Below are 8,958 nucleotides of genomic sequence, written 5' to 3'. Positions count from 1 at the left end.
CACCGCTCTCACCAAGTAGCGTAAAGGCAGGGAAAAGCTTAAGGATGCCGCCGCCAACCCATCGCAGCCACAGCCGTCTTTCTCTCGGGAAGCGACTGGTTGTGATTGTAGGACAGGGCCTAAATGCATGTTAATGTAAACTGTCAGGAAATGTTTGCTGCAAGAGGGATGTCAGGTTAGCCATGAAATTATATTTATTAAAGGATCAATGAAATACAAAGTACTAAATAAACCTTATCTTGTAGGCCACAGCTGTAGTGACGATACCTTGTTCAAAAGATCTATCTTGGTTTTCTATCTTAAAAAAAAAAATCAAGCCTTAATAAACTGTCCATTCAGAAATTACTTCGTCTTGATCTCATGAATTCTTTGTGAGTAACTAAACAAACATGTGGCCTTATATAATGAGTGAAATCTCTGTAGTGCAGCCTGCAGAGCTTAAATGTCACTGAAAGGTTTTCTTTGCTGCAATTTGTTTTTCTTTGTGTTTTTCACCATGATGCTGACAACAGTGTGAATACTTTATTGTAGTATAAGGCAAATGTGTCCACAGTTTCAAGTAGTCTAGAGAAGAATTTGAGTGCACAAATGGAGTTACTGCACCCTGGAATAAAAATAAAAACAGATTTGACATTTATTGAAATTGATTTAGCCATTTTACGCTTCTAAAATAATACAAGATAGAGGCTTTAGGTTTGAATTAGGAAAAGGGTGGGGGTAATCTAGTTGTTTAGTCTGAGATGTCTTTTTCGCTTGCTGTAAATGTAAGTTGTTTTGAAACTCCGTTAATGATATAATTGATCCACAATAGATTTTCTTTTCTTCCCTTGACAGGAGCTCTCCGTGGTGCTGAATTCTTGATTTGAAGGACCTGCTGGTAGGATGTTCCAGTCACAATCTGGCGTGAAAACACTCTGAAATGGAGAATTTCTTCTACCTTAGATATACATTAATGTGATCATTTTAAAGGATGTGTGGACAAATGAGTGAATCCTTTCCAGATCATCAGGGAAGATCTGTGGAACAAAACCTAAATCACAAGACTGCTAATGTGTAACTCTTAGTTCTACATTTATAAAATATGCTTATGCAAACAGTCCATGGATTCAAAACTGGGATGAGGGCATACAATCGGTAATAAAATAATTACAAGAACAGATAGAAAACTCAGTGCAGCTTATTCTTTATTTGTTTTGCATCATTACAAAATATAATTTCAGCTATAACAACAGGCAAACAATATTTTCAGACTATACAGATTAAGCAGCAAAAGGTGCTATATAACTGCTAATAGAATGAGATGAGTTCTTTTTGCTGGAAATCTTTCTGAGTGAATTAAAGAAAAAAAAAGATTTTATTAGGTGGCACAAGCTCCAAACCTGAGGCTTCAAGTTACATGACAGCAGCAAATACTGAACTAAAAGTGTTGGAAAATGACAGAAAACACGACCTTTGGCTCTTTGTGGTAATGTTGGACCATTCATTTATTCATATCTAATGAAGCTTTTATTTATTAATATGTTTTGAAGACCTTCAGATGATCATTAGAAGCATACCCATCTGAGCTAAATTTGATCGAGGTATCAACCAAAAGCATCCAGTGGAGACAAGGACTATCACAGGCACTATTCTTCTGTAGTGCTGGTTGTAAATCAATGGCCTGTTTAACAGCAGAGTGAAATCCGAGCTGGTCTAAAAGGAGCACTCAATTATTTTGTGGGACTTTATCTTATTTAGTATTCATTGCTATGCCCCCTGAGTGATAAACAGCTTCCGCGATGCGTTGTCTGAGGGACGCCTGTAGGTGGCATTGAATTGCCTATATTTCTATATGCTGACTCCGTGCGAATAAACCCTGTCGCTATGGTCAGTTTGTATCCCTTCGAGGCTCTTCAGCCTGTGCTGTGGGCCCGAGGATTCAGCCACACCGTGAGGTGTGTCGGAGTGGAACTGCTGTCCTACTTTTCCTCTAGAAATAATATATCAGACGCCAACCCCAGCTGAAGCTAGTAAAGTCCACAACACCTCGTTGGTGGCCTCTGTTACATTTGGTAAAATACCTTTAAAAAATTGCCACACAAGGACAGCACAGAATCCCACCGATATGGATTTAGCATTCATGCGCTCACAGCTGTTTCCGCTGTCAGACATACAGTTTGGCGATTTCTTGGCAAGCTTCGGAGCTGGTGCACCAAAACAATTTGCTGCTTAACGGTCTCGCTTAATTTTAAAAGTACAACAAATATAAAAACATTTTATTTTATTTTTTTATTTAATTGGTCCCAAATCTCCCGCTTGGGTTTAGAAATGTCATGTGTTTGTTTGTTGTTGTGTTTTTGTTTTAGGATTGGCGCACTTAAAAATGAAAGCCTTTCACTGAGTACTAAATTTAAAAGAAGAAGAAGGCTGAAGAAGACCATATTTTAAAATAATTCCCGAGAGTGTTTTATAAAACCAAGAGGTGGACTTCTGACTTGGCAACTACGTTGTGCGTATCCAGATTTCAGATACACTTTGCATTTAAAGGACATCCCGGACTAATCAGGGATTTCAAAGCAATACGTTTCTCACCAATGACTTGAAATAAACGCTAGATTGGACTATCCCAATTCTATACCAAAATGGCCTATTAAAGTACGCATTGCGTCCATACAGTCAAAGCAACACACACACACACACACACACACACACACACACACACACACACACACACACACACACACATCCGAGCTTCCGCGTGCGCACGCACACACGCGCCGTTGAGTGACAGTACAGCAGTCAGCTTTATCCTGCTGCTATGGTCGGCAGTCAGGGCCTGTCCCCCTCCCCTCCTAGCATTCGGGGTCAAAGGAGCGCACTCTAAGCCGACAACCTGATGAAATAACGAAGGAATAAAATGTGAAGCATGATGCTGTGTAGATTCCTCTCTTGGCATTCACCGCGTGCCTTAATTGTATGGACATTAAATCAAGGTCCGCTGTGAACACGCAGAGTGACAACCCTTTAAGAAGTCGCCTTCTCACCCCGCCGACGGGTGCAGAATGAAGACGAGCAAGCAGCTTCTAAGAAAGCCTGACCTCCACACGCTCAAACCCCCAGCATCTTCTGCCAAGGAGGATGCAAGACTGCCTGACTGCGATTTAAGTACTGCTCCCGTTTCCGTGCGCGCGCTCGGGTGTACACACACACACACACACACACACACACACACACACACACACACACACACACACACACACACACACAGGTACGCATCTTCTCTATCTTTCTCTTACACGCACAAACATACAGGCAAAAGTAAAGCCGATTTGCAACACAATCACGCGCGCGCACAAGCATTTCGGACACTCAGATCTAAAAGCCGATTTGTAGCCTACACCAGCAATAATGCGCACCGCCACATTCTTTCCCCCGCGCCTCTTTAGATTGCACGCAAAGAAATATTGATATCACTGCGCCACAACTCGGAGCCCTCCTCCCTCCTCCCCCTCTCCCCATCATATCAGAATACGATCCATAAAGATGAGAAACAAACCTTAGCGTGACGTTTTTGCAAACACTTGCACTGTCTAATTCGGCGGGTTGCGAGTCTTTACGCATCTCTTGGCACGATACTTCGCGCAGATTGACACCTCAAAGCTACACAGCCTCTCGCTTTGTCCTTCCTCATAAAAAAAGAAAAAGAAAACCCACTCATTTTACATTAGCCTGACCAAAAACACAAAGAGGTAAATGTAAAAGAAAGCAACCACGATGGCAGTGCTATTTGAAGTCATACATCCCAGTGCGAAGAGTACTGTATGTTCCATTTCATTTTGGCTTGAGTGCAGTTCCTCGACTTGTCCACGATCAACGCCCTCGGACAAAACGCGCGATGTCTCCTCTGCTGCTGACAAACTACAGAAGGCTAGTTTTACAATAGGCTACTGAATATCTTGAGACCCCAGGTCGCTTCTTCTACAGCACTCTAGCATATCCCTAAAGCTCGTTGAGTCGGCAGGCTGCTTTTCTCGTGCTTGAGGTGAGGGGGAAATGGCTTCTTCATCTTCAGAAATGTCCTCCTCTACCAAGAGTCAGTCGGTTCCTTTCGTTTCGTGTCTTTTTAATCTGACCCATTTCAGGCACAATCCAGCCCTGGATGCATGCCCCCTCTCTCGCTCCCCCCTTCTCTCTCTCTCTCTCTCTCTCTCTTTCGGGCTGTGTGATCCACTGTCTCCCGGATTAGAGCGCCCCTCTCTTCCCATCCTAGACAATCGCGAGTCTCTGCTGATTGGGCTTCAGCGCAAGAGGATTACATGGGCGCACAATGACGTCATGGCCCTGGGCCCAAACCACCACCCGCCCCCCTTCTCTCCTCACCTCCCCCCATTAAAACCAAATCCTCATCAGCCCCAAATGTCCTTGAAACCACCGACCTGACTTTCTGCAACGCGTCATGCATGCATGCATCGGTGCATTTTACTGTGTATGCTTACAGATAATAGAGTAGCTGTAGTCCATAGCCAGAATTTACTAACAAATCCAAGTTAGCCTGGTTACCGAAGAAGCCAAATATACGTGGGATGTCCAGCGTCGCTTGTGTGCACCTGAACCCCTTGAAGGTTTTCCTTCCAGATGCAGGCGCAGCGGCCAATTCCTGCTTCATGTGATGTTTCAGGCTTGTGGTAAAAATAAATAAATAAATAATTAAATTTGAGCATGCTCAAACGTGACCAGCACTTTGTTGTCATTATGAGTTCAGCATAATTTCCTAAAGCAACAAAATGAAGTTTTCGCTTGTTTCAGGGACCCAAAATACAGCTCGTTGGCGTCTAATCTTAAATTATGACTAGATTAGGAGATGTTAACGAGATGTTAACCGTGGCAAACGGTGAAGGGGTTTCTGCTTTGCAAACTAACCACTGGTTTTGGAGTTAGCATGTTGCAAATGTAACAGTCACACAGCATGTAAAGCTTTCTGTGTTAAACGTTTTATCCAGAAAATCGGTGCTTGCCAGTTTGCAAAACTGTGATTGTAGTCACGGTTATTGCCTCTAAGGTCTGCGGTCTGTGATCCTGGATGGTCAGGGCCATCATCACATGCTGCCGCAGTGTATAATGTTCCACGACATCATGCACACTGTAAATGGTGTACAAGACACTAGGAAGTGGTTATTATTTTATTCTTTAGCCTGACTGATAGTATTGTAGCAGTCTCGTTAAACATTTTTTATGTTTTAGTTTTAGAGGCGTTGACTTGTTAGGTTGTCTGCCTTTTAGGTGTATATTTGTCAGTGACCCTAAAGGTAGGTTTGATTATTTATTTATTTTTGGTTTGCTTGTTTTGGAGGAGATATTTTTGCCTGTTGCTTCCTCCTTCACTTTCCATCTTGCAGTTCCTATTTGTAAAATACTTTTAAATATTCTTAATATCATTCGGGCCAAATTAAATGTTCCCTGCTTTTTTGTATTCCATTGGATCTATTTTATTATTTTAGATGCCGTTTCCATACCAGCATCGAACAGTGTTATTAAATCTATATGATTGTTTTCATCGCAATTTTGCGTAAACACACAAGTCCCCTAAATAGTGCCGCATACTAACACGTATGCATATTATACATTTAAACGCCATTCCCATGAAATCCTTCACTATTTTGATTTTTGTCCCGGAAGAAAATGTCATTGGATTTTCAAATGTTTCTCCCCTCTTCCGTAGCGTGGCTCTACCTCCCACTGTTGGCTGAACAAAGACAGGGAGAGGAAGAACCGTCAGCCTTGTTTAGGAAGAATCCGCTGCGTTGCTCTCGATAACTGAGCCCATAGAATCGCAAATGTGGTCTTTTTCGAGCACATGTAATTATTAACTATTTTACCAGGCGCTTTCTATTGACTCATCCCAGCCCCCGCTGCAATCTGCATCGCTAAACAAGCTTCCAGCATTTACTTTAATTCAAGTCAATTCCCCAAGTCACCTAATTCGTTAGGCCTATAAGCCTGCTGGTTCCTGATGCCAAAATGCAATAACCCATATAGCACAGCGGCCACCTGCTACAGGAGATGCGTCCTCTATCCAAATATAGCCTATACTGATAAATCCACGTCGGCTTGGACTCGAAATCCTTTGTTCAGTGTCTTACTCTCGTCGTTCCTGGCATCCTCCAGCTATGCACCACAGTGTGGCTCCATCATATCTTCTCTCCACTTTGTGCAGCGCAGGTTTTCTTCACGGTTTAAAAAACGCTCTAACAAAATAAATAAATAAAAGAAAAATACATACAAGAGCGGGAATTACGCCTAAACGTGAACGAAATGCCCTCCGTGTCTCTCCACATGGACGAAGAAGCAAAGACAGCTAGATTGTGAATTGAATTGCAGTTGCTTTTTCCCTCCTCGTCTCTCCCTCTGCCGAGCTAAGCGGCCTCCACATCTTAAGTTGAATGAAGGGGGAGTTGTCCCTGTGCATTACAATGACATTCAGGCCCCATTCATTCAGCCACTGTCTAACGGTCTTTGGACAGCAAATGCACCCCCATCGGGGGGTCGCAGCCCCCTCATTACACCCCCAATCCCAACATGGAGCCCCCCACAATAGCCCCAACAAAAGAGAGAGGAGAGTCGGCCCCAGTTGTGCGAGCTGCGGCCCCTGGACTTTTGAGGTATGCTGGGAAAATATTCCTGTGCATGTGAATTACATTAAGAAACGTGCCGCGGTGGAGTTTAACGTGAACACGCCATTAAAACGTTTCAAAAATAAACGGTTTGTATGCTGCGTGCTGTTTATAATTTCTCAATGCCTATCCCTTTTTAACATATTGACCTTTTCTGCAGCAGGTGCAGCAAGCTTTCCTATAAACGTTCAAAGCAGTTATGAGGTAAAACACAAAACGCTCTCTTATTTAACTGCCTATTAATGTTAATGTTAACTTATGTTAAGTTGGCGCAAACAGGTAAAAAAAAATGCTGAGAGAATGCGCAAAGAGAGGTGAGCTATAGATCAGTTTCAAACACAGTTTTGCATATTCATGCACATGCTGCGTGAAGTTTAGTTTTCTCTCTCTCGCTCTCTGCGCGAAATTGCAAATCAGAATGCAAATCAATTAAAAATGAATGCATTTGCAAACATTGCGGAAAAATGTAATTTTAAAATGAAACATGTTTTTATGCTAATAGTAACATTTAAAAATTAGCAGCTTTTGTGCTGTAACAAAAATTTAATTTAAAAACAAACAAACAACAACAACAACAACAACAACAAAAAAAAAACATCTGGAAGTCCTGCAGTAATGACCAGTGCAAGAAAACAAACATCCACAGTCATCATAAAATCTGACACAGCAGCAGCAGCGGCAGCAGCAGCAGCAGCAACAACCACAACAACAACAATAACAATAAGAATAATGATAATAATAAAAAAAATACTAATAATAAGCGAAAACAGTTCGATTGTGGAGAAATAGTCCGGATGAAGACAACTTTCCCAGGGAAATCATACCGATTTCCGAAATGCTGTTGAAGGCCCGAATAGGCACAGCTGGGCATCTGCTTATGGGCCTATTCATCAAGAGGAGGGAGAGGTCAGCACTGCTGCTCCGTGGGCAGCTCTGCACTATAAGCACGTTATGCAGATGCACAGCTTATAGTTTATAACTTTAATAAGGGAAAAGGGTGTTTTCAAAAAATTACCTTCACCAGGCGACAAGAAAAACCCCGTAATGACACTTATATAATTTTGCGTCTTGTATTAGTTGTGTTTTTAGTTGCATTTTCATTTCTTCCTATCTTGTTTATAATATTCATATTTTTTTAGCATTTGCATTTTCATTCTTTTCTTGTTTTATATAGTTTTTAATCACGAGCAAACACATTACACTTCAGCTAAAGACGCAGGGGTTTTCCCCCAAAAAAAAGAAAAAAAAAAGAAAGGAAAAGAAAAGGATAAAACACACAAAAAACTGTTTCAAATAGATCTTTAAATGCTGGAAATTTCCTTTAAAACGCTGCATGAGGTTTATCAAAGAGGGGGAAAAACAAAGCAAAAAGCAAAAAACAAAAAAACAAGTGTCCGGTGCATTTTCCTCTAAACCTCCCACACTTTTATACTGGCACTGCTACTTGTTTTGAGAGGCATATAAAAAGGTGTAATTTTGCAAACATTTCTTAAGTGCACAGAGCCAGAAGGACCCTCTAGTATTGTCCAGGGAGAGAAAGAGAAACACGTTGACAAAGGAATCCATTGTTCCTGGTGAACAATTCAAGGGTCCTAGTAAGCTGTCCTCTACGATCAGGCAGCCAGCCGCTGATTTGAATGCAAGGGGCCCCTCCAAGGAGAAATGGTAATATATGGCAAGATACTCCAAACAGTATCCTATATTAAACCGTGCTATTACCAAGTTCTGTACAAATGCAAGCACAAACACAGTTGACAGAAAGATAAGGTGGAAGCTGGAAGTTTGAAGAACACTTTACTGTACTTTGGATGCAATGGGCTGCACCTGCGCTCAGAGTAAACCTCACTCCCCCCCCTTCAAACTTCAGTTATGAAGCTGTGGTACACATGGTTACAGGTAAGCTTCCATTAATGCTGAATTATTTCCTGACAAGTTATGTTATTTTTAACTTGACCATATAACTCTCTAGTGCTCTAGACAATTAAATTTAAACAGATATCCATAATTGCCTTCGTCTGTTACTGTAATTGTCTTAAGGGTCATATAATAATATAAAATACCATATGATACATGAAGCTGTATAATAATATGATGTTAGCTAATAGGAATAAAGGCCTACCCTTGCACTATAAAGGTACTCTTATTCCAGACATTTTTCGGATCAATTAAATTGCAATTAGTTATTTCTTGCCAACTTTTTTGTTTGATTGGATATTTAATTTTTTGCAGTGTTTTGGAATCTCTTTGCAACCTGCTGTATTTAAGTATTAAAAATATTATATACATATATATATATAATTGCACCCAC

Source organism: Aulonocara stuartgranti, assembly GCF_965226115.1.
Source record: "Aulonocara stuartgranti genome assembly, chromosome: 20".
NCBI classification, from domain to species: Eukaryota; Metazoa; Chordata; class Actinopteri; order Cichliformes; family Cichlidae; genus Aulonocara; species Aulonocara stuartgranti.
Note: the sequence above shows the minus strand (reverse complement) of the source record.